Source organism: Parasteatoda tepidariorum, chromosome 3 (assembly GCF_043381705.1).
Source record: "Parasteatoda tepidariorum isolate YZ-2023 chromosome 3, CAS_Ptep_4.0, whole genome shotgun sequence".
Classification (NCBI taxonomy): Eukaryota; Metazoa; Arthropoda; class Arachnida; order Araneae; family Theridiidae; genus Parasteatoda; species Parasteatoda tepidariorum.
In genome coordinates this window covers 102,526,282-102,554,180 of record NC_092206.1, presented here as the reverse complement: position 1 = coordinate 102,554,180, position 27,899 = coordinate 102,526,282, and the positions used below count along the sequence as shown (strand labels likewise).

Below are 27,899 nucleotides of genomic sequence, written 5' to 3'. Positions count from 1 at the left end.
AGAAAAGTTTCATCGTCTGTTATCTTATTTATGGAAAACTTGGTGTCCATATTAGAGGAGAAATTTTAAGTAGAGAGAGTTAGTTCAAACATTGAAAACTTGCTCAAAGATAAATTGGTAGAGGGTTACTTTTTCGGTGAAAAATTTCTAGCTGGCTGCTACAGCGTACAAGAAAATTTTTAAGAATACCTGAAGATTTTCTCTCTCTTTTGTTATTTCAAATGTTTTCCCAGCTTTACAATCGATTATGAAAGATAGATTTTCCAATCAAAATGTATAATAATATGCGCACTACTCTTAATTTTTTAATCATAAAAATTAAGAATTCGTTTTATATCAGCTCAATATGATTTTACCTAACAATGGTTTAAAAATAAAAATTGTATCAAATATTAGAATAGTAAAAATTGTATGAATATTTCATTTTCAAAAATTAAAATAACTGAGACAAAAAAAATTGAAAATTTAAAGAAACGCAATCATGTAAATATAGTTTCAGTCAGTTATTATTTTTCCTTAATAATACGTTTAAATTTACTAAATAAATATCTATATTCAAACTATTTTTCCTGAATAATAAAATAATTTTCTGAATAATAAAAAAAAATTCTGCTCATTATTTTATATATTGATGAAATTTATTAAAAGACAATTTAATTTCTTAATCCATCAAACTACACATTTCATATATGAGCCCATTAAAGTTTGCAATTAAATTTGCCTTGAAATTATTGAAAGAAATCTTTTATTTTAAAGCATTAAAATAAATTCTAAAGAGATTTGTTTATGTATAATTATACAGTTAAGTAAACTTAGTTTTAGTTAAATAATATTTGCTTTAAGTAACAACTATACAATAATAAATGTAAAATTTCTTAAATTAAAATGTATATCCAAACAATTGTTCCTAAATAATAAAATAATTTTCAAAATAATAAAAAATATTTTTCTGCTTATAAATTTTATGCATCATCGAAATTTTTTAAAAATTAATTAAATTTGTTGATGCAAAACACTATANTGTATAATTATACAGTTAAGTAAACTTAGTTTTAGTTAAATAATATTTGCTTTAAGTAACAACTATACAATAATAAATGTAAAATTTCTTAAATTAAAATGTATATCCAAACAATTGTTCCTAAATAATAAAATAATTTTCAAAATAATAAAAAATATTTTTCTGCTTATAAATTTTATGCATCATCGAAATTTTTTAAAAATTAATTAAATTTGTTGATCCAAAACACTATACATCATATATATCTACAAACTAAAATTTCTAGTTCAATTCACTTTGTAATTATTAAAAAAATATTTAATTTTAAGGCCCTAAAATAAATTTAAAAATAGATTGTAAAACGTTGATTTCCTTTCTATTTAATAAATGCAGTAATAAAAGGCTGTTATTTTTATAGTAAGGAAAAAAATCAAGAATCCATCAATTGAAATTGAGACCTTTTTCCACAATTTACTTCGTAATGGAAAGAAGGGGGGAGTTCATATAGCATTCACACACAAGAAGAAAAAAAAGGAAATAGAAGGAACATTTATGCGGCGCACTAAAATATCGATCAACCAGAGCCCAATTTGTTCTCAGAAAGAAAAAAAAATTTCCACCGGAACTTGTCCTTCGATTTCCCGAATTTATCATTTATGAAAGATACCGAAATGAGGAGAGAAAAAAAGAGATCGATGGATATTTCATGACTTAGGATAGTGACGTCAGTGGTTAAGATGTTGGTCTGGCAATCATTAGGGAGTGGTCCCCTAAATGTCCGACGGTCATCCTAACATTTCCGTGCTTTAACGGAAGAAGAAAAAATAATAGTTATGAAAAAGAATGTAAAGGCTCGCATCATCACAAATCAGTGAGAAGAATAAATCAAGAGGTTTCGTAAATCAGACGGCGAATAAAGAAATTTCTACAAATCTCGCAATATTTGAAAAACAGATTTGAATGTTAAATGATTGTTTATTGCAAAGTAACAATTATAAAAGCATCAAAGTTTTATCAATAAGCTAAATAAATGTTTTCTCAAGCATTTCATGCCATAGAACCACATCGATGCCTTACCACTAAAATTAATGAAAATCTATTTAGTTCAACTAATGACTAACTCAGGGAATGAATATTACAGCTAAATCGGCCTATTTACTTAAAGTAGTAAGGGTACTGTTTTATATAAATAGGTCAATTACTTTTTATTCTACCACTTTTAATATGTTATATTCAGGAAAAAGTAGAATTGTAGTTTGTGATAGTTTTCTCATGAGAAAGCATCCACCCCCTTAAGTCCCCCTTACAGTTTAAAGTCCCCCTTAAAAATCTAATGTCACGAAGTCAAAGCGAATCTCAAGGGAACATAAAAAAGAGCGAACGAAATAACCTCTACTCATATCGAAGGAACAAGAGCTCCAAGAAATTGCCTTTCATACCTATGTAAACATTTGATCGTTCATTCGAAATCCCTCCACTGTTTTAGTTGCTTCGATTTTCGAAGAAAAAAAAGAAGCACCTGCTTTTTAAATTTATTAATCACTAGAGAAATACCCACTCTTCGTACAGGGTGAAATAAAAATCGTACGGAATAAAATGATCAATAAATTAGTATTGAACAACACTATTGAATCATGCACAAAATTAAAAGACACTACGAACACAATCAATTTAGATTATATATATAGATTTTTTGTATTTATTATTGTTTTTTTGCCCCTGCCTGTAGCTTTACGTTATTAGATTAAGCGGAACACGCTTTCAGCAGTTCCTCCCTTCAAAATAAAATTTAACTGTATTCAATATTATTTGGTGTGATGTTGTTGTTCGAAATCAACTCATGACAGTAAACATTTGTGACAATCATGTGATTTTTTCTGGCACTATTTCCTTTAGAGGAAAAAAAATTCTTTCCACAGTACATAGTACTGCACCAATTACCATAACACCAGTAGAGTTTATTACCAAAATTAATTAAGCGTCTATGACGTCAATTATATATTGCCTTTTGGAGCATAACTTCTTTTTATCTCAGTTTGTACCTATTACCAAAATTAATGAAAACTTTGGCGTCAAAAATAGTACGGCGATTTTTTATTTTTCTCCTTGGCAAATTAGACCGAATCTTCATTCATTTCCCTTCAGTTTTTGGTTTTGTTTCAAGCAGCACCTATTCCCACAATTAATGAATCATCTTTGGAGTCAATAATAGTATGGCAATTATTTTACGGCTTCTCTAAACAAATAAGTAATTTTCTTCCATTAGTTTTGTTATTTAGTACATAATTTTTTCAGTTCAATTATTACCTATTATCAAAGTTAATTAGGCATCAATAATATTTTGGAGATGCTTTACGTTTCTCCTAAACGAATTTATACCATTTCTTTATTAATTAAGCTTTTCCGTACATAACTTAATTTTTTTAAACTTTATTACTGTTGTTTTAAGTTATTTAGATTTACAGAAACACGTTTAGAAGCATAATTGTAAACAAAATAAACAACTGCTTTTTTTTTAGAAATACTATTATGGTGGCGCCCATGGTACCACGTTCAGATTGATCATTGTGTTTATCTAGCAAAACGGATAAAAAATAATTGAATGTTAAAGAGCGTGCAATAAATTTTTTTTGATCAAATAGACCTAGTATCTAGCAAACATACCTGATATTACCCTAAAAATACTTTTTTTTAAATATTATCGTCCATAATTTAATTGAAAACAATGCCTAACTCTTAACCAATGAGAAAATTCCATTTTTCAAGCATCTCTTCCGAAAGATCTAATTGAAATTTTTGAACGAGTCTTAGGATCCTTTCATCCAAATTTCTAGACGCTAGAATAAACGGTTATAAGAGTGACGCACACAATTATTCTAAACTTTTGTGTTTTTTCATTATAATTTCCATTTTTAATACAGAGTGTGCTTGCGATCTTTTTCATTCACTTATCAAATATCTTAGTTGAATACAATTAAGTATTCATTATTATTTTTTAAACATTTTTGTCAGTTCCAATTTCGGATAACTTTTTGCTTTTTTATTTTGCATAATGGTAAGTCTACGGTTGCGTTATTGATTTGTTATCTTTTATGATGCTGTAGACTCTAAACGCGAATTATAAAATAATTTGTTTTGTTCCATAAGATAAATTTTTAATAAATAAATAAAAAGTATTTCAATATATTAATCAATGACTTAATGAATAGAGGAGAACTAGTTTCCATATAATTCTCCATGGGTTACTACAAAAGAATAAAGAATTAAACAGGACAGGATGAGTTTGCAAAATCACGTGGTGCAGTATCCTACAGCAATCAATATTTCTTTTCACTCAATTTCACATATCTAGAATTTTTATCCCTTGATTTGGTATACAAGAAACTTGGTTTAGATTTTAGGAGATTTTCGTTCTCTTTTCTAACGTTTTAATTATAAAAATCTTTTTCAAAAAGCGATAAAAAAAAATAAGGATTATTATCCATCAAACAAATAAAAAAATATCTGTCTAGTTTTTCATATTGCGTGAGTGAGTCAAAAAATTCGTGATTTCACAAGAATAAGAGACGAAATAATTTTCTTCTTAGAAAGGTTTTTTTTATCAGAGAAAAGCAGCGTCAGGCTTTTTTTAAATCTATCAAAGTTCGTGGGAAAAAGGAAATGTTTTAGTTCAATGAAATTAAAATATTTTCTTCTTTCAATAATCCTCCACTCGGCTCAAATACTATGTATTCCCAAAGATGAGAAATGAAAAAAAATTGGATTTAGATAAAAATGAACAGTCTTCCGCATTTTACTTAAGGATAGCAACCGAAATTATATTCTAACCAAGTATGAGAATGTGTTAAAATGTTCGTCAACAGAAGACATTGCTGATTGATGAAAATTATAAAACATTATTTACAAAATAATCACGATTTGTATGAATCAGGATTTGTATACCACAATTGGAATACAAATTTACGAGACTCCCATGTAACTATTTCAGTTTAAGTGGTCTAACATGCGGCAGGAAAAGCTAATCTATAGTTTTATCCAACGGCTGTCTGCTGACGAATTTTGTAACTAATATTGAAACTTAAGGACAATAAACTTTGCTTTCCAAAAGATCAAAATCAATTTTTCTATGCCTTTTCGTTTTCTTTCAAATCATCGATCAATTTTAAAAGTGGTGTTAACAAAATTGGAATATACCAAAAGATTTTATATTATATTATNTCAGAGAGACATATATATATATATATATATGTATATAACTTCCATATAACTTAAGTATTTAGATGTATATTAGTATGTATGATTCAGATCCAATATTTGTATTCTATGTATAACTGAAATTGTGACTGTATATCAGAATTCAAGTAATTAGGAATATGACACGTTATAGACAATGCCTGATACTTGTACGCATAAACAAATATATAACTGATATACTTAAAACAATATTTAGTTCTGAAATTTATAAATTATTTGCATATTACATACTGGTGCATCTGACGAATAGAAATTCATCAGATATTATAAATGGAGCATCATTTCAAAGTAATGGGTACATTTTTTTCTCATTTTTAGAATTTTTAGAAATACTTTTTTCCCTCAGCGAATGATTTCGCATATTCATAGTCTCCAATTAGTGAATTATACAGAGCAATTCTTTCTTTCTTTTTTTTTAAAAAAAAAGAAAAGAAACCTTGACACGAATGTTGCCAAAAAAAAAAAGAAGTGAAGATGATAGGCTGTAGAAAATGACTCCCACGTCAATCATCTTTGAATTCCATTTTCTTTGACTAAATGGGTGTGGTCATTCGTTAGTCATTGCTGCCATTTTATTAGATTTGTCGGCGGTGCAAGTCGTGAAAAATTGGAACATTTCAAACACACCTCATCATTTTAAATCACTTTAATGGTATGGTTTACGATACCTTCTAGCTTGGACAAATAAATATCAGAAATTCTCCAAGATTTATTTATTTTAACTTGAAAACACTTATTAAAGCAAACAAAAAAAATTTCTACCATCCCAGGGTAATACAAATAGTTTTTACTAAAATATGATTTGTTTTTTATCTTTAACAAACACCTACAACAACTCGTACAACAAAAGTAAACAACTCTTGGATAAAGAGAGTAATATTTTTTAAAAAATGTCTTAAACATAGAGGGGTTAAGAGGCATTCAAAATTTAGATTACATTTTAATATTTAAACATAAATTTATTAACAGGAAAGGACAGTAAATGCGGAGTTTTGTGGATGAAAATAATCCGAGATATCTTAAAAAAGTGGGCCTTTAAATTTTATTTTTCAAAATGTCGCTTTTCTTTCGAATTAAAGCTAATTGTACGAAATAAAGAAATCTTTTTTTATCACATTTATCTGAAACAAATTTTGTGTAAAGATTTAATTTTAACAAATACGTATTGCTTGTAATTACTTCACTTTGTAGCGATTAAATAAATTTTGTATTCAAAAATAGGTAACTCCTCTTATTATCCTGAACTATTAGACTATAGGTAGTTACGAATGACCAAATGCAAATTTTGAACAAAATGAGTTGAATTATTTCCTGAACATAAGAACTCAAAACGATTCGCATTTCAAAGTCTTTTATTTTAGAGTCTATGTGCCATTCGAAACTCCCAGTAGCTGAAATACACTCTAAATGTTTAAAAGTAAATGAACAAAAACATTTTCTCAGAGAAATCTTAATATATTGAACAAGTGAAATTTTGCACGAAAATATGTAAAAAAGACGATTAAAAAAAAGAAGATATCAATCTCAAATAAATAAGCATCACCCCGACATAGTCTACATAGTCTCCGACATCTATGCTTTATAATCTTAAATACTCTCTTATTCTGACGACGAACTGTCACGAAGTTAACAAACACCTTGGTGTAATAAACTTAAGTTAGAACATTAAATTCAGCTGCTCGCCCCCTCATTCCAGAAATTTCTCGAGAACTGATTAAAAGGGAGTATTTATGTTCCTTTTGAATTGGAAAAAAGAAAAATAGCACAAAAATTTGATAGCGCATATTCTGTATAAATTCTGTAATTTGATTCTTATATTTAGCATGCGAGTTTTAAAAAATTTGTAATTGCTGACAATATGTATAGGACGGGATTCAAAACAAAATGTGAAAATGCAATGTTTCAAAGTGAATAAGGATAAAAACCTAAACGACGATTACAGAGGGACTCGATTGCTTCTTTACTCTGGATTCAATATTTGAAGCACATTTCGATAGAGAGCGGGGTGGAGAGAAGGGCGCATAGGATTATAAATTTTAGAATTTCAGCATCTTAGTTCTTAAAAGAAAAATGGACAACATATATTTTTTATATTAAATAAAATATCCAACTCAACTTTTTTTAACTATGTAGAATTTGGAAAAGAAATTAGCCAAAAATAGGTTGCGCTTATGATGAGTACGATTCGGTCATTTGAAAATGAGTTTTAAGAGTGCAATTCGTGAACATAAATGCTAAAAGTAATAATCGCAGTTCAAACTGTTACTCTGCAGAGTGCTTCTCCTGAAAGACTTATTGTGAGAAATATATAGATATTTCTTTCTATCAAAGCGGTCATAAAATTTTAAGAGTTCATATAAATATTTTTCCCTGTTAAATATTTCCTTTCTTCCAAGATCTGAAATGGCATCTTGGTGACTTCTCATAGTTTAAAAGACACATCTATCTATTGCTCCATTTTTTAGCAGATTTCAAACATTTCTCTGCATGATTAAAGCTAACGGAACATTAATAATGATAATTTACTTATTATACTATGGAATTGTTAAATTAAAAACGAAATCTATAGTCGATATAGAGATAAAGTTATAAAGGTCTCTAAATTATTTATCTCTTACTTAAAAGTATTTTTATACTGTTCCATGTTCAATCAGAGAGATATTTAATTTAAATATTTAAGTTATCTTGAATTATTTTTTACATTAATTATAGTATTTATTCAGCAGACGCTCAATAATCCCTGTGGGCGAAACGAAAACGGACGTTATAATGTGAGGTGACTATATTGTAACTACATAAAACTGATGCGAATATTTACTTATATTTCATAAATACTAGATTTAATTTGGCAAAAGGAACCTACACTTTAAACAGAATTATAAATCTTACTAATGCGCAGTTTATTTTTAATGTCAATAAAGTAAAAGTTTTATTTAATATAGTAAATAAAAGGTTAAAAGTACATTTAAATTTTTTCCGAATGACATATTTTAATAATGAGCATAAACTTTAGCATGTCATTTTATGTTTTTTCTAGATTTCGAAATTTTGCTTCACGAGAAGGTTGGCATGAAATTAGAATGCTTTGTTCAGCTGCATTTAAAATTACATCAAGATTTTTAACTGTTGTACACAAAGTGCTTTTAGAGATCTTGAATCATTTAGCGTTTTGCGTTATTCTTCTACATCCATTTCCTTTCAAATTTTAAATTTCTACTTTAAGAATATAACATTGCACTTGTTAGGAATAGCTAAATAACATACATCCAGAGAACTGGAAAAATTCTCGCTTCCAGGGCGCTGTTGTGATGAGCTTTCTTTTATTATTCTAAATATAGAAGAAAATTCAAATAATGTTAGACTAAGAAAAATGCTGTTATTTATAAATTATAAAAGCTTTTTTCTTTTCAGTAATTTATTTTGTTTTATGGGGGTATTAAATAAATATAAAACATGAAGTTATTACTTAAACATCAAAATTTATTCCAAAGTTTTATTTGCAGTGAATATTTTTAATAGAATACTGATTAATATAACCTTTATGCATTGAGAGCTTTCAGACCTATTGAGTCAGAAGAAAACATAAGTGTGTTTAAAACATACAGAAGTCACTGAAAACCTTCTTATTGCTTTGCTGTTTTTGAAACAGTTTAAGGTAAAAGTATTTATTAATAACAGAAAGAAAGTGAAATAAAATAAAAACTAAGAGTAATAAAAATATATCGCGACTCATTAATTGTAAGACCTTTGAATCAATTTAAAAAATTTATCACGTTTTCAAAGACTTTAGCGAAGGAGGGTATTACAAAAAAATAAATTATTCAAGCAGCATAAGATGAAAAACGCCAGCTATAAAAAAAAAATATTTAATTTTCTAATAAGACCAAGGTACGTTTAAACTTTAATCCTCTTTTTTGAAATGAGAAGCTTTATGAAAACTCTTATACGGGAAATATAATTCTTATTGTTATTTTAAAACTTTCCCAATAAAGAAAAGTAAACAATTTTTAGAGATTACAAAATATTTTTATTACTAATAATAAACTGTTTCATATTGTAAGCAACATTAGCTGTTATCAAAAGAGGATCAATATAATCAGCTCAAATAACATCATAAAAAGTATACATGACGCTTAAAGTTAACAATAAAGTATTTAACCTCATAGTTAATATTATTGTAAGAAAAAAGTGGGACATTAAAATAATTTTGATTATAGAAACAATCACGAGAAATAAAAAGTGCAGTATATAAATTATTAAAGGATATAATGAAAAATACATTAAAAAAATGTCTCTTATTTTTTTTAGGAAAAAAATTATACATTTATTCTGAAATGCATACTTATTACATGCAAGTATATTAAATGTCACAAATACTTGGTTTAAATTAAATGCAAACTTAAAAACATAGTATTACTAGGGAGCCCAAACGCTAAACGGCAAACTCGTCATGGCGCCACAAAATCGAATAAATACCGCTAAACTGTCTATTTCTTGTAATTCAATTAAAAATATTTTATTCGAAATAAAACTTAAAATATTTTTATGGTAGACTGAAACATGAGATTAATCTTAAGATATTCAATAATTATTTCAAAATCTTGTTCATTCTACGACAAGCTAAATATGACATGAAGTGTGTAAAAGTGTGTAACAATAAAAACAAATTCAAATAACGAATAAATAATTTATTTTCATGTGACAATTTTTACATTTACTATTACAATAAAAGTTTATTTCAAAAAAGTAAGTTTTTAAGCACCTTTGTTTTGTCAGTGTAGTATATCTACCACGTTGTAGTGTATTTACTATCTACGCCGACCACAAGTCGCTTATATTTGCCTTTAAACAAAAGGAAGATAAGTGCTCGCCAAGACAATTTGCGTCATTTGGACTGTATTGGCCAATTCAATACAGATATTCAGCAGGTAAAAGGAATAGATAACGTGGTTGCAGATGCATTTTCCAGAGTAAACATTGCTACCATAGAAACACCTTCCCACGTCAATTTTCAAGAAATGGCCTACAACTAAAAAGGTGACCAAGAACTAGCCAAAATTTTAGCTCTAACCGGTAACTCATCTTTGGTACTTCAACCTTTCTTAATAGGTGACCCTGGTATGGAGCTGTTTTCTGATGTATCTACCACCGGTTTCGGCCATTCGTTCCCGAAGTGAACAGAAAAAACGTTTTTTTCAAACTGCATTCTATTTCACATTCAGGTATTAAAGCTTCTATAAGGTTGGTGGAGAAGCGATATGTTTGGCCTGGTATAAAGAAAGATTTTAGGACATGGGCTCAGCAATGCTTGGCTTGCCAACGTTCTAAGGTGACACGTCACACGCAGAGCAAGCTTGGTACGTTTGTTACACCTAATGCCAGGTTCAAGCATGTGCACATCGACATCGTAAGTCCCTTGTCGCCATCAGAAGGTCTTCGCTACTGTCTTACATGCGTCAACCGTTTTTCCAAGTGAAGCCAGAAGCTTACCCGCTAGCAGATATATCAGCCAAATCTGTTGCTTCAGCTTTCTACGCCGGATGGATTGCTAGGTTTGGAATACCCCTACGAATCACAACACATCAGGGAACACAGTTCGAAGCCTCACTGTTTGATGCCCTGACTAAGTTCCTGGGTTCGACCCGCCATCTGGCGTGACACCTGACCTAATCAGAGCAGGAAACTAAGACAACAAATGGTGTAATTTAGAGCTCTCTAAAATTACTTTCCCCGTTGAAGAAATCCCAGCATATCGGGTACTTCTTGCTTGCAACTTGGTCAAAGGATCTATTACTGCAGCATTTTTGATGTCGACTAATAGCCCAGAATTGCACAAGAAGTCTACTCCGATAATTGGATGAGGCACGGCAGCGATGATAAAAGGCCAGCTGAACTCTCTTCAGAGTCCCAGGTCTAATTTCAACAGGCGTTGGCCAAACGTTGGAATGGTCGTACCGTTTGCTGCGAACAATTTCATCTGCGCAATATGTCCACTAGATGCATAGGCAGTACGAGGCAGTATAACAGAAACGTCCGCTCCCGTATCGATGAGATAACGTGAGGATGAAGACTTGTCTGTCAGATAAAGCCGCTGAATCATCGCTTTGCCGTCACCCTTTTGACTAGATGACGGCCTCAATAGTTTTCCGATTGGAACGAAGAGGGAAGTCGGCATTTTGTCGCTCGTTGCTGGAATTCTTTATGATACCAGCAATACTGTAAATTCGTAGTATGTTGACTTCGGCTAGAAGAGCGTTTCTGACTAGATCTTCTTGATCGGCCACTTGTACGAGCTTCCAACCGTGAGAGACGAGTTGTGATCTCTGTCAATATAGACCGCAAATCCGGATGATCCGTCAAACCCGCAACTGTGCTGACTGACTGTCTGCTAGTTGTCGTAGCCATATTACCATCAGCCATCTCTGTCAGTCTGTCTAGGTTATCGTAAGAAATCGCAAAAATCTGCTGAACATTAGTAGGCAACCTCTGCAAAAATAAAGATTTAAGAAGCTCATCGCTAATTCTTACACTGGCTTTATTCCGCATTTCCAGAAGCAGTCTTGAAGGACGGCGATCGCAGATTTGCATTACCGAAATTAAATCCCTTAAGCACTGTGCTCCAGATTCAAAATATTGAGCACACATTCTTTTTTTTCAGAGCGGTGAAAGGCTCATCTACAGGTGGACTGATAATAATATAGCTGATAATCGCTAGTTCCTCCGGTTGCAAAGCAGAAATTACGTGGTGAAATTTCGTTGACTCTGTTGTCCTTCCAGCAAGCGTGAACTGACTTTCAATTTACCTGAACCATACCTCTGGGTTAGCTCTCCAAAAAGGCGGCAGCTTTACAGTGACACGAACAATTTGTTGACCAGTAGTTTCCAAAGACTCGGGCATCTCTTACATTAATCCAAAATATTTAAGTCCAACAAGAGAAGAAATTTGCTCTCACAACTTGCCAAAAGTTTTCCAACTTGAAAAGTGCCAACATTCCTTCGTAATCCTCAAATTAGTAGAGCCTCTCAAATGTAGCTTACAGAAACAAAAGTGCACGTATTCATTCACTAGTCACCAATTGTGAACTTAATACAGCTCTCACGATCAGTACTCAAAAAATCTGGTGGTGATTTTAATACAGCTCTCTCGGCTTCTTACAAAGCAGCAATAAATCGACTAGTAATATCCATTCATCGAATTCTATCACAGATAAAATTATTCTGGTGGGGGAGTACTGTAGTGCATCTACCACTACAAATATATAATTCTAATTCGCTAGTATATAAGATATGTTAACTCGATTCAATGGAGAGGTACCTTTTCATAGATGAAGGCTGACATTGTCGATAACAACTCTCCCCACAGTCAGAATATTAATTTCTTACGGTGTACGATTTCCACTCCGCGTTTTATGAAAGGGTCATTTTCCAAATTAAATTTTTCTTTTCATCCAATAAAAAATAGTCACACTTCTCTTTCACTCTTCTACACTTTACTAGTAATGACGTGTTGATTACTTCATGGTATCTGTGTAGATTTGATTCTTTTACTGTGTCAACTCTTTATTTTAAACTATCCTTATTTATTGGTCATAACAGTTATAAAAATTATTTCTGTCCAGTTCATTATACGTTTGCTAAGAATTCATATCTTAACCAATAAAGATTTATTCCAACACTATTCTGTTTCGATAACCTCTGCTCTCTGGGTAAGGCTACTTTGCCCCTTAATGTGCGTCGATGCTGTGCTGCAGAGAAAGAAAACATTCATGTTTTTCTTAAATTTCCTATAAAATTGAAATGCTTGCTATTTTTTCACTTAAATTCTAGCATCTCTAAATATCCCATGATTGATTGAGTGATTTAACTTTTTCCAGAAAAAAAAATCTTTTTATAATAAAAATAATGCACCTATGACTTTTTACGAGTGATATATTGTACACAACTAAGCATTGAATATTTTAATTATATCTGAAAGTTCATTAAGTCGAACAATTTAGCTCAAACAGGCTTTCTAATCTTAGTTACCCAGTCTTACTCCACTTCCTCCCCTCATATATTTTAAGAACTTCTTACATTTTTTTGATTAGGGACTTATAAAACAACAAATATCTTTAAATTTGTTATAGAAAAGAAGACGTTTGAATGCTTTTGTTATGAGAACATAATGATAGTTCACTTAAATTAAGTATAATTTAGATTTTTTTAAATAAATAAAATAAAATAAACAAGTGGTGATTGCAATCAGCTTATACTAGAATTTATTATATGGCATAATGAAATAAAAATTTTAACAACAGGATATAAATTATACGTTTTTTTTAACTTATTTTGATTTTAACTTTTGCTTTGTATACTTTCAATTAACCAGCATTCGACATAACATCACATATTTTCGTGATGTTATTGTGGACACATTGACTTCATTCAACTCCCAATGAAAGAAATATGAATTGGTTACAAATATAACACATTTAATGTTATTTAATTTTGAAATCGGAAAGGTTTTGCTAATAGATATACCTTTACAATTAGTGCTTTCATTAAAGTAAAATATTTAGAGCAAAACTTTTATATTGATTCACTCTTTAATTGCTTTAAAATAGTTGTAAGAGATATGTTTTATCAAGTTTGTTAAAAGAATATAATTCAAAATAGTTGAATTAATTATTACTATACATTAAATTATAACAGAATATCAGCTAACTGCACCATGTTCTCTTTTCTGAGTTGTTTTTATTGCTTCAGTGAAGGAAACATCACTGAGCCACGCTCTCCGCGTGTTGTCCATTCGGGTCATTTGTTAAAATTATGATTATTAAAATTGATTCAACTTGATTTGTTCCACGTTATCAAATAAATCAATATGAGTGGCGATTTTCATATCCATTTGCGTGAAAAAATTTTTTATTTGAATGCTCTATTACAAATAAGTATTTTAATTAATATATGCACGCATTTATTCTCCAATAAGGCTTATTGAAATTGATTTAAGTTTGGCTTAAGATGCACCTTACAGAGTTGAAAATAAATAGCTACTTAATAAATTACCAAGTTTGTCAATACCTGGTCCGAGTTTGAAAAGCCTAGGCATTGTATGTAATACTAGACATTCTACAGAATGATAAAAGCTATAAGCAAAGTATGAAAAAAGGTCCTGATAACGCTATTATATAAATGACGGGCATTCTTCAAAAATACAAATGTTATCCTGAAATAATAAGGAGAATACCCTTAAAATTGTTTATTCAAAACACGAAAATAAAAGTGCACATAAAAAATTTAATCCTTTCCTTATTAAGGAAAACAAAATGTTCGTGTAACAAATAAGAAATTAAAATTAACCTAATTGTCGCAATCTCAAACCGTAAATAAAATAAAATGGTTTGTGCATAAAAAATCACAAAAGCAAGAATGAATTAGCCAAGGAATCCAAATAATTGAAGTTAGTGAAACTTTAACATAAGATCGCTTTCTGGCCTGCTGCCCTCGGCAATATTAAGTAATTTAAGTACTTAATCAACCATGAGATAATAAAGATAAAATGACATTAACCACGTCTCAATCAGAAACTGTTCCATTTTCACACATTGATCATTCAGCTGCATCACATGGGATGGATTCTCGAATGATCTATCACTCATGTAAATTCAAGAAATGTGTGTTTGTTCTTCTAATTTTTTTTTTAAAACAAAGCAGCGTCGAAAATTTTGCTTATCTGGGTAAAGGAGTTCACTCATGAACCGGATTATCTCCTTTTTTATGTCAGAAATTTTCTAAGTGTTTATCTATAGAGAGAAAGTTATCTATAAAAGAGATGCAAACTACAAAAACTTTTTGGTCATCTTCCATCCTTTAAATGTTTTATTGTGCAAAAAAACTATAAAATATATTTTAAAATATTGCTTCAAAAAGTAAGAAATCTCTTCTACAGGATGTAGGGCATTCCACAATGTCTCACACGAAATGAAAATTTAGGTAGGAAAAATATATAAAGTAATTTTATACAAATGAAATTTTATACAAATGAAATTAAAAGAGCACTCCAAAAAGTGCCCAAATTTGTAATATCTTTGTATTATCATTTTTAAACTATCAAAAATTCAAATCAACTGTATTTAAATTAAAACAATGGTACAGTGTTAATCACATGGAAATAGAGGAAAATTAATCGATGCGTAAGAAAATTTGCAACAAAAATTCGAAAAATCGGAATTGCACAACTACGGATTAAGATCTACTTAAAAATAATTTTTTTTACTGCAAATGCCACTTTTCTTAGCCGACATGTAGATGCAAAAGCGGGTTTTTTTAAATTATTAATGTACATTTAATAATCACACCTGGATAGAACACATTAAGTTCCCTGTTGGAGTTTTATAATCATGTTGGATGTTTTCATAATCATTTATTCTTTATTGTTTGACTGCACTTTTAAATAACAAGTAGCAGTATAATTATTTCATTAAAAATAATTTTCTGGAAGATTTAAGATAAATCTCTGTCATCACATTATATTAAATAATTAGTTTTTTTATTATAATTTGACAGGACTGCAGTGACAACTTTTCAAACTAATATTGTCAATCAAATAAGAATTAGTTTAGTATTAAACACTAATCCAAAGACAATAGATACTTTCGAAAGTGGGATCAGCCGTAGAAAATGAATAGAAATGGGAACCAGGTTTTGATTGACAAAAAGATTTTCCATTCGACTTCCTTATGATATTATAGCTAGTACAAAAAAAAAGTATATATTTAGTGATTTTGAAACTCAGAGTGAGAAAACCACGAAAAATTCATGTTAGAAAAACAAGACGTTTAAAATGCTTTTAAAATGAAATCAAAGAAATCATTTCATTTTAATAATTTATTAAAACACTTCAGTATTTCAGTTATTTAATTCAGTTCTGCTCTTTTCTTAGTTCGCTTATTAAAGAGCATTTGTATTTGGGATGTTTCCGGACACCATTTCTATCCATAACAATGCATGTACCAGTTTTATGTGTCACTGTAGTACATAACAATGAAGAGATGTGTTGCGGAGGTGCTTTGAAATGATGTATGCGAAACCTCTACACTGTTATCTTGTTCAAACAATATTATCCGCTTTAGGAGAGCACTTGAATTCATTACGTGAAAAACAAGATAAAAAAAATTATACTTTCCTAACTTTTCCGTAGAAATCTCAAATTGGGAAATAAATTTTTATTTGTATGCTTTTAATGACAAAGCAGATAAAATCTCTCCATCTAGTTGTGTGACTAACAAATAAATTCCTTTCTCATAATGTATCGTCATTTAGATAATGATGAAACGTCTGTCATTTATAATATTTGTCTGATGGACATACCTCAAAACTATACAGAATATTTGAAACGTGAGGACTTAATTTGCTTATTATAAAAATAAAAAAAATAAACAGTCGGCATGTTTCGATCGATCAGAAGTACTCAATCTTAAATGCAGGGCGTAAATAAAGAAAACAAAGCAGATTTGAAAAAGAAAACTCAAAGTTGTCAACGAAAAAAAGGAAAATAAAATGAAGATCAGATCATAGTTTTAAAGAAATCACAGCAACCGAGAGACAAATCAGGGCGAGTTGCTCTTCCAAGCGTTATCGAGGATTATACGGAACTCATGTCGTTTACCAGAGCATTGATATGAGTGAAACAAGAGAAAATCGACATGCTGATGGGATGAAAAGGCGCTCTTTCTTTTTGATTTCACTAGAGGTTTAGGTGAGAGTCACTTGCATCAACTAACGAATGAAACCAATCAGTACAGAAACGTCTTCCCTTTGAAACACTTTATTTGAACACTTTATTTGAAATCACTCAATTCAAAATAATCACAAAACACTGCAAAAAGGTTAAACTATCTGCTTCTGTTCTTTTTTTAAACAATCACAATTCTTTAAGCAACAAAAAACTGATGCATATTTCTTTACTTCGTGTCTATGGATGCTGATACCTGAATTTTCTCAAATCAGGAAGTTAAATTTTTGCAGAAAAGGCCTGTTTATTATCCCATGTTATTTTGGGTAATCACAGGGGATCGACTGACCGTTCAAGCCACTAGATCTATCGTCTACTGCTAGGCTCAAAATCCTCAAGCTACTAGATTCTACCGCTAAACATTAGCATTATACAAACGAATCACCGAATCACAGGAATGCCAGAACTGCTTCTCTCTTCTCGTTACCCAGTGGGCACCTGTGGCGAGGCCACGGCGGTGGACCAGCGTAGCCCACGTCACACAACCACAAACCCGTTTATAGGGCGGGTCTCATTCACACAAAGGAGAAAGGACATAGAACTCAGAGAAGGAAACATCCATGCCCTGAGTAGGATTCGAACCCGCGGCCAGTGGCTCCGCAGTCAGGCACGCTGACCACTCGGCCACCTGGTCGCCTCGAATAAAAACGAAATCGAAACAATTTATACTGCCTATTTAATGCTGTGTCCGAGTTTTCTCAGTATGATTGAAATGAACAAGAACTGAAGATAACTTGGAATAATCAGGAAAGCATTAAATCAGTAGCTATATTAATTAAATAGATTGGAAATATTAATTTGCGATATAAGATTATTTTATGCTGTAAGATCCATTTTATAAAATTGCTCACTCATATTATCGCATCAAAAGGTAAGCACTGTTTACAAACTATATTACAAGAAAAAGAGATCCAATAATAGTTAGAAACATAAAAAATTTTTAGTGAAAGGCAGCACATTCTAACATATTAATTGCACAAATTGCATCTAATACTGAGCATTTCTTAAACGCATTTTAAGTATGCGGGAGGTATCTGAATTGATTCATTTCATTTGAGGGTCATGAGAAACCAGTATTGCAAGATTTAACTTAACGGATGTACCAAATATAACCGATGATTTAAGAAATTAACTGTAGGAAATAGAAGTTGCAATCTGCTTAGGAAAAAAAACTTATTCTCACTGAATTTTAGAATTTATTTCAAATTTTGTCGACTGAAGGCGTTGCTGACTAAGAAAAACTATAAAACACTGTTTAAAAACAAAGCTGCTATTTGATGATGTCACGTGTGACAGTCTTAAGATAAAATTAACGAGTAAATATTTTGAATTAGAATGAGCTGATATGCAGTAGAATAGTGTGCTATAGTTTTTCTCAGTCAGCAGCACCGTTTGTTGACAAGCTTTGTATAATTTTAAAAATTGGTTCGAAATAACTCCTGAATTAAAAGCAGAAAACCGTACATTTCAATCTGTTTTTCCGTAATTGATTTCTCAAATTGTCGGTATTATCTTTAAAAAGACATCGGCATAAGTGGGTTTTCATGCAACTCTTATGTGTTAATATTAATCATAGATATAAAAAAGTTTAAGAATCTCTGCATCAGTAAATAGCTCCCTCATTGGATAATAGTTAAAGTCAGTTTGTTCTTAATTTTTCTATCTTCGTGTTGGTAGCGTTCAAAAAATTGCAAAATGAGTGGTAGATAGTTTACGAAAAAAAAAAAAAAAAAGGAAGAAATACGATTATCATTTTTATTTCTTCTACGGAATTACCCAAATCAGCGACCAGACAGTCCTTTGGGCAAGGAGCTTTTATGGAACATTTTGGTTCCATGGAACAGAGTGGGTGTTTATACAGATGCGTTATCTCAAAGATATTTTTTATAGACTGTAGTAGTTTAACGGACAAAGTTATAAACATTCAGACATTTGAAGTTGTTTATGTATTATAAAAAATCGTTTATGTCCTTCAGATATTATCTGCAGATAGCAGTTTAATGGGAAAAAATTAACAAAGTTTAAATATAACAGCTGATTAAAGTAAAGTTGAAAATAAATAAAATATGACAAAATTATTCTCTGAAGTGAGTTTAAAAACCATTTGAGTTTAGCTTAGAAACCATTTTTTAAGATAATTTTTTTGTCTACCTTTCTTATTTGTCACTGCAAATAGCGAAAATATCGAAAAATTTTGTAAAATTTGTTAAAGGTGGGGGATTTCTTGTTGACATGACTCTGATAAACCTCCATTATCATAGTCACGATTCATAGATAAGAAAATTCAAGACTATTTTCCGTTTTGTTATTTAAATCTTTATTTTTATATCCATTTTCTATTTTAGTTTTATTCCTACATTTATTTGTCCAAAATCTTTCTTTAAATTTCAATTTTTTGCACTTTTGATAGTTATTTCTCTTGGTCCGCTTCATGTCCAAATTTTTTTTCAGACTAGTTAAATTAATTTTAATTCAACATTCTTCTTTTCTTATTAATTTAAATTTCGTATTTACGTTCCTTGCCCTTACTTATGATTTTATTTTTCTTATCCTTATTATTGCAATCATTAGCCTGGATTTTTTGGAATAATGAGTAATGACAGTTCGCTTTATAATAAGAAAAGCTGATCAAGTTTCTCTGATTTTACATTATCATTATTTAACACAGTCAATGACCAACTGAAATACGATACAACAATTATGCCCTAAGATGGCACAAGGAACCAATTAAGTGTTGAAAATAAAAATCTCAACTGTTTTTCGAGCTATGTAGAAAAATCTAGCTATGTTTTTCATTTTAAGATGGAAAGTGCAAGTTTGGTAAAGTTGCAAACTTCCTTTAAGTTGTTTCACATTTACAGAATATTTTCTTTCTTTTAGGACATTTAATTTATCAAACGTTTTAGTTGGAATTATATTTAAAATACTAACTGACTTATTTAATTTAATTTTATAATCGGTGTTGAACAACCGAAAAAAATCTGAGTTTGCGACTACCAATGTTCAACTACGCAACCTTGTAATTTGAAATCCAGAAGACAAGGGAACTCCTGGATCAAGCATTGGGGTAAACTAGCCTTCGGGAAGGACATTTTAATACAACTAACCCCCGTTTGAGGAAAATGGGGGGGAAAATCAAGACGAATCTAACTCTTGATCTGTCTACCTCTGAGGATATTTTACGCCAGCTCTGTGGTTGGTGCGAGCTGGAAACAGAATACGTTCGATTTAGTTCCTTTTGTTCGACTATCTTCTTTTAAATATTCTTTATAATATTGTTAAGTTTTCATTTTTATGTTGTACGTGTCATCCGGATATCAGTTGTCGGGATTAGTGCACTACGAGTAGCAAAAACTACCTTTTACCTTTTTTTAAGAAACAAGACTAAAAACAGCTAATTTTTCGAATCTGATTGGTTGAATTCCTTAGCGGGTCCATCAAATGAAGGTAATGAAGATGTCCCTGTAGCCGAGAGTTCATAGAACCTGAGCAGCAATAGTAAAAAAGAAAGGTATAAAATAATCATTGCAATATTTTTTTTTTACTTTTCGTCTTTATTATATTTTATAATTTTTAGTCATTAAATAGTATGTTATGTTGTCTAATTTTTTTTAATTTAATTTTTCTTTTTAGAACAAAACTAGCTTCTGTTTGAAAAAGGTTGAAATTCATTGTGGATGTAGATTAAATGCTGCTTAATAAATGAATATGTCTTTCAAACTGCCTTTTTACTAATCATATTTTTAACAATAATCCAGACCTCTTGGTCGACATGACAAAAGTGATCATTCAGTGAATAATTGCTAATCAACTGAATAAAATGACCTTCATTATACATAATCACTAATTTTGCCATTGCAAATAATAGCTAATTTATTTTAGTTCTATCCCAAATGCGATTCATAAAGCATTAAGAGAATGCATCCATGTTATTTCAGTGGAAAAGAAAATATTTTGGTCGGTAACTTAAAGGAAATAGCTTACTTAAAAAAAGATAAACGAGCATTAAACATTTTAAGAAACTGCAAATATTTGAAAATTTCATAGTATTTCTTAAATTAAATATTCGCTGTAGAGTGAGGCTTAAAAAGAGGGGGTTAAAAGAAAAAATTCGAAAAAAAAAAATGGTTTAGAATAACAAAATGGCTTAAGTATACATATGTTCATTCATAAGCCAATTGATTACTGATAATCATTTCAAACATAATTATAAATTAAGTTTTATCCTAAAAGTAGTGATTACATTTTAAAAGTAGTTTTAAGTCAGTGCATTAAAAAAAGTAGTTGTAATTAACTACAATTGTAATAAACAAGTTGTAGTTTACAATAAAAATGAAGTTTTTTCAATTTCTGCTAATAATTAATAGCGCCAACCAGGGCTCGAAAAAACTCAGAAATTTTACCCGTCCCCGAGGAAGGCTTGTACAACAATGTACCCGTCCTCCTTTGAAACTAACCCGTAGCTTCCAACAAAATAAAAATATAATTTTCTCTTATTTATTACAAACATTTATATAAATTGCACTATGAATTTGTAGTTACTAGGATTGCATTATACAGTAATAAGGGAAATAATAGGTTACTAATAGTAACCTAGTATTTCTTTTATGAAATAATTTATTTCTTTTATGAAATAATTTAAACGACAAAGGTCATGATGGGAAAATGGCTATCCGTGCGGACGTCGGATTCGAGAAATTCGTTGTCCGCGGGGAATTTTTGACCGCCGAGGACGGGCGGTTTTTCGAGCCCTGGTGCCAACCTCTAAATTACAAGTTTTTATTTTGATTACAGATTTGTTCAACTTATTGGATGGAAATATGCATTGAAGAAATTTATTCTATTTTCACGGGTCAGAACTCAAATGACAAGTATTGTTAATGCCCTATTGGGCACACAAGTTAAAACTAACTTTTTAGAGACTTAGTAAAATGACTTGCTTATTGCTTATTCACATTTATTTATTTTTTTCATTTTTCTCATCAAATCTTTTTTAGGATTTTTGATTGAAACGTTTATTTGGTTGGGAAATATTTTTAATTTTGCCAAAGATAATTATTAAAATTTGATAAGTTTGAATTTGCCTCATTGATACCCAATCTTGTTATCCATATTACTAAATTTAGAATATTTCAATTTCAATTTATTGTTATTTTGGGGCAATGGGAACATCACTAATATTTTTCAAAGAGAGTCACTCAAAAAAGGTTTTTATTTATTTACTTATTTTAAATTTCAGCGAAGTTTTAATTTGGATAACTCAACTGAAAGATCTTTCAAAATATGACTCAATTTTATTTTTTGATACACTTTAAGTTTTTCTGTAAAATACGATCTAAACTCCTTTGATTCGTCCGAAAATTTTAAATTTTGAAAATCAGTGAAACTACTAGTTGGCGAAAAATAAAGTCCTAGAAAAATTTCTATTTCGACAAAAAAATTACAATTTAAGCAATTATTAATGAACAGTTTTAATGCTAAACCCCGATAAAGCTTTGTAAAATTTTTGAATTTGTAATTATCATCTAATTTGTTACTTTCAGTTTGTTTTTTGAAACTTTGTGATTCAGACGGGGAAGTTAATGCCAATTTCAAACTCTAATACAATATGTGAATTCTAATTTATTTAAACTTTTTTTAAATTCAGTTAAATTTCAATTTTCAAACTTTGTTTGATATTTAAAGTCAATTTCAATATTTTCATTTGTATTATTCATATTTGCCCTATATTACTTTCAACTTCTCAGGGGCATCAACAAATTTTGAGCTATTTTTTTTATCAATTATTTAAAAACACTAGCTGAAAAAGATAACATAAAATTATTATCTCTGCATGACCAATAATAGAATACATTAAAAACAAACATGAAGTAAATAAGGAATGCATATTAATATTTTGATATCAACTGTATAAGAAGGGTTCGTATAAACCTGATAACCTACTGTGGTCGGTGCGAGTAAAATTCGTATAGACTGGAATCTCATTGCTCTATCTCCTGATAGTTATCGAACGAAACGCTAAAATTTTATCTTTATGTTAAAACTTAAATTAAGCTAGCTCAAATTTCTTTTTAGTCCAAGTCATAAAGGAAATCTTTTTTGGAAAGCAAAAAACAATTTTCATCCAAAAATAGAATGTTTTCTAAGAAATTGAAGGCAGTATAAAGATGTATTCCGTATCGAAATATATAGAGAGGGAATTAAAATATGTACCCATTTCATCGACGTTCAAAATGATTTTTGTTTCGAAGAAACGTAACAAAAGATTATTAAAAACTGTGCATATCATTGAAAGTCCTGTGTCACTGATCATTGAAAGTCACCAACATAGTTAAAAAGCTTAGAAACAGTTCAAAAGACGGGACACGAAATTCATTTTCCATTTTATGGATCATTCTGATAGAACAGCAAATTTTGAGAAAAGAAAGATGCAAATTAGAAGGATTCAATAACTCCTATCAAGCTTATCTGACATCTTTCACGGAGATCTTTTAAAATTATTCTGTATATTTTTACTCTTATATTTTCTACAAATTTAATAAATGAATATACATCCCTATAAAATAATATTTTATAATTATAAATAATTTTTATTATTGTGCTTAGTAATGATCGAAAAAATTAATTCCACAAAATAAAATTCCACGCAATTCCACAGAAATGAAAATTAAAAAATTTGTACGAAATCAACTGAATATGAGAAATAAAGTTTTAAAAAAAAGCATCTATTTCAATTTTCGAGCGTTTTATTTGACTTATTTCGTCGAAGCTTTGGATTTAAAATTACAGAATTTAAAAAAAAATTATTATAAATGCACCCTACAATTCTAAATTTTTAGATAATTGTTAAGTTAAATAATAAAAAATAAAACTAATTATAAACAATTGTGTAACCCTATTTTTAGTCTTATTAATGAACGATTGATTATTTGATATTATCGATGATATGATTATTTTCAAAACTTTTTTGATTCATGCAATAGTTCTAAGCGATAGGACGAAGTACGCAGAATTTAAAATCAACCTTTAAAGAAAGACTTAACCTCTCAAACGCTTTTTTTTTTACTAAACTAATGAAGCTAAATTTCTAACAAAAAATATTTAACAGCATCAAACATAATTAATAAAATTTACAAATCTGGAAATTTCATCAATAAAAATTCAATAACATAATATTTTATGGTTAATGATTTTACTGCTGTACCATATTTTCCAAATATTTGGAAATCTTTAAACTTTTAAATTTTTCGGTCAATTTGAAAACTGTTACTTTTTAATTGCGCACAAATTTCTCTCAACTTCAGTGACATGATCTCTGACGAATTATATCATCTCTCTGCTTAGCCGCTATTTGTCCTACTGATGAACCTGCGTGACACCTATTTTTAATAAAATTTTACTATTTATAATTCTTAAACGTTGTTAAAAAATCGCAGCAGAGGTGACAGTTCTGGGTAATTAAGCAGTAATTAAGAATGAGAATTAACACAAAAGAACAACACATTATCTCTGTTGGCGCGTAATTTTCCATTTTGGTGATTAGAATGAATCACCAAAACACTCCAGATCACACGATTTTTTTTCGGCCAAAGACAGCTATGCTGACTAGACCACAACCACCCTTTTTGGTCCACTTTTTTAATAACATTTAGTGACATTTATGCAATCGTTCATTAAAAATTTTGACAAAAAATGTGCCAGCAGATCTATGGAGATCAGATCAATAAAAAAGTCACGATTTTTAACTAAAAACACTTTTATTCTTTTTTGTTTTGAACTTGTTTAGGCCCGCTTTTTAAATCTTCACTCAACAAAATAATGGATTGCTATAAAAAGAGTCAAACATTCCTTCCAATTGCAATTATCATTCATACTATTATTTACTTATTACAGCGGGTATACAGAAATTTTATGATCTCAAGTTTTCATAAATTTGATTGGATGGTGTGACGTGATTTAATGAAATTACTGGAGTAATCTAGATTCACATATTAGGTCCCATTTCTAAATGGTTTGAGGGGGTGACCTTTAATATTCTAAATAATTAGTTCCAAGGATATTTCAGGTTACGAAATCAGACATAATAACGTGCTTTCTCTAGATGGAGATACTTTCTGGTGGATCCTTACAAATAGTAGCAATGTAGGGTCCTAATAGTTTGATCAGAAGAGCGGACCAAGTTTTGAACTTCTTAAAGTTAATTTTACTTTTTACGTATTTCGCCATTTCTAGATAATTTTTTAAACAAATCAAATTTTTTACACTTACGCAACCAAATTATTATTATTATTTTTAATTTTATTTATTAATAGTAGAAAAAATTTTAAAATGTAAGGTATGCAAGTTTTTGCATTAATTTTGAGAATGTAATTTTGTAAGGCAAAATACAAAATTTGAACGAAATAGGTCGAATAGTTCGAATAGTTAATAAAAGTTTTGCACTCAAAATTTGATTTGTCAGGAACCATTCAATCAATTTGTTCTAATGTTGTGTTTCTCCATGTAAAATAACATGTTAAAATGCAAAAATTTGTATACCTTACAGTTCAAAATGTTTTCAACCATTATTAAATAAAAAACTAAAAAATGAGTATTAAAAATTGCTTTTTAGCATGGGATTATCTTTGGAGAAATAAATTCTATAATTTTCAGCAAAAATTAAAAAATATTTTGAGTCTTCACCCGAAAAGTTTACACATTTCTTAAAAGAATCTCAAGATATGTTGAAATACACAAAAAGTAAATGTAACACTTAGATATCCAAATTTTGAATCCTCTCTCCTGAACCAGCTATTGAGACCATATTTCCCAAATCACGGCTACCCGATATATTTTGAGAGTCATGTATAAAAATCTTTTATGTTTTATGTATGTTTATTTAGGGAAAGTACGTTTTTGTTTCGAACTTCGTAACTTGAAATATCATCTGCATAAATTAATTAGCATTTCCCTGAACCATTAGGATTGAATCCTAGTGCGTGAAGATTATTAGATCAAAAGTTATTCAGAAAGAGTATATTTTTTCGCACTGTACTTTAAATAGTTTTTTAATTATTTTATAATGCTATCATAAACTTTTCTTTAAATTTCAATTTTAAATTCTGTATATTTTTAAAATATTGTTGAAAGAGTTGAAATTTAAAATAAAAGAGATTTTGAAAAGTCACAAAATGAGCCATTTCAACTCTCAGAAACTATCCCTTAAAGTTAGTTATTCATTATGTTTCAGAATAATGTCACTTACCCAAACGATGTTCGTGTTTGAATCCAGAGGATAATAGTTAACTCATTTTGAAAGAAAGAATGAAAAAGGAAAAAACCTTGTCTCTTTTCAGCTGAGATGAATAATACTTTGCGAAGAAAATCAAACTTTCTTGGAATACATTGAAAGTTTTCCTCGACTGGCGGTTCAAAAATATAACTGCAAAACTAAGAAGGAAAGTTTTTTTGTTGTTTTGTTTTATGAAGTCCTTGTAAATAATATTTTATTTCTAAGTAAATTTTTTGGTCACGGTTGATTGATCAACTACGCAAAAACTTAATCATAAATTAATTTCCGCAAGAAACTCAAATGAATCATCGTGTACCATAATAATTTTTTGTGAGATGTTAGGTTCAAAAGTCAATATTTACATAGTTTTTGCACAATTTAACATAAAATGTTTCTTCGAAGCTCTTACGCAAAGGAACGCAAAGACAAATTCCATTAGTGTGTCCTAAATGCGAAACAAAGCATATATTTTAAACTCTATTAATTAAATTTAATGTTGTCGAATTTAATTTACTAATTAAATTTAATGTTGTAGTGATCAAATTGTTGTTGCCTCTAAAACGGACAAATAGTTCAAGTATTTAAAAATTTACTAAACTGCTTAAAAATATCCAATTTAACGGGGACATTTCCATGATATCAATAAAGAATGGGTATTTAAATAAACCTAAACAATGGATCGTAGGATTAAATTTTCACGTGATAAAAATCTAGGTTACAAACACTTTTTATTTTTATGAATTTGTGACATTTCATTTGAACTCGAGGGTACATTTTTCATAATTACCATATAAAGTATGCATTAAACATGGACAAAACTTAACTCGTCGTGAATGTCAATCACAACAGTTATAAACACAAAACAAGTGTCAAACAATAGACTATAATTTCATGAAAGTTAGTATATGATTCACTAAAAAGCATTTATCATAAACGATAGCAAAGCCAAAAAAATAACTTAAAAAAGACAAAGTAACTTTTCCTTTTAAGCTATTTAAAACTAATGGAGAAATAATTAAAGTATTATTTACAATGACACTTGCTTAACACTTGTGAATACAGCATATTATATAAAACTTACATTTTTAATTTTTTTTTCCGGAAGTAAGAGTACAGAACAAGTGTTAATAGAAATAATTTTAAAAATTATAATTTAAGGGAAACTTTTGCGATTTAAAAGAAACTTTGCATTCGTAGAAATTACAATAGGATTAATTCAATATATTATTTATGACCTGAAATTTTAAACATTTAAAATTAAATTTTAAGTGCAGCGTAAAGAGGCATTCTTAATGACAGTGAAAGTGTTACAACTAATATTTCTATATATTTGCAAAACTTTCAGAAAAACTTCGTACAGTGCATTATAAGTGTACAACTAAAAGAAATAGGTTCTTAGCATCCAAAATAAATGAGTGTTTTGTTGTTTAGCTCCTGTCCCTGCTCCTTTGAAACAATTGAAATCGACAATTTGATGCAAATTATACAATTCATAAAATGAGCTTACTATTAAATACACACACACACACACACACACTATATATATATATATTTATATATATATATAATTTGAACGAAATAGGTCGAATAGTTCCTGA

General features: G+C 29.5%; 1 protein-coding gene across 2 annotated transcripts in view; it reads right to left on the bottom strand.

Annotated features, from left to right (window-relative positions):
- The window catches only part of LOC107443195 (sulfotransferase 1B1-like), a 103,695-nt gene that overhangs the window by 38,928 nt on the left and 36,868 nt on the right, over positions 1 to 27,899 (bottom strand). Inside the window, exon 1 of one of the 2 annotated variants that reach the window (XM_021144384.3) lies at positions 26,275 to 26,413. The exons of the other annotated variant lie outside the window; for it this stretch is intronic. The gene's annotated coding sequence lies outside the window, so the exon portion shown is untranslated. Of the gene's footprint in view, positions 1 to 26,274; positions 26,414 to 27,899 lie in introns of those variants that run through there. 2 annotated transcript variants of the gene reach the window in all.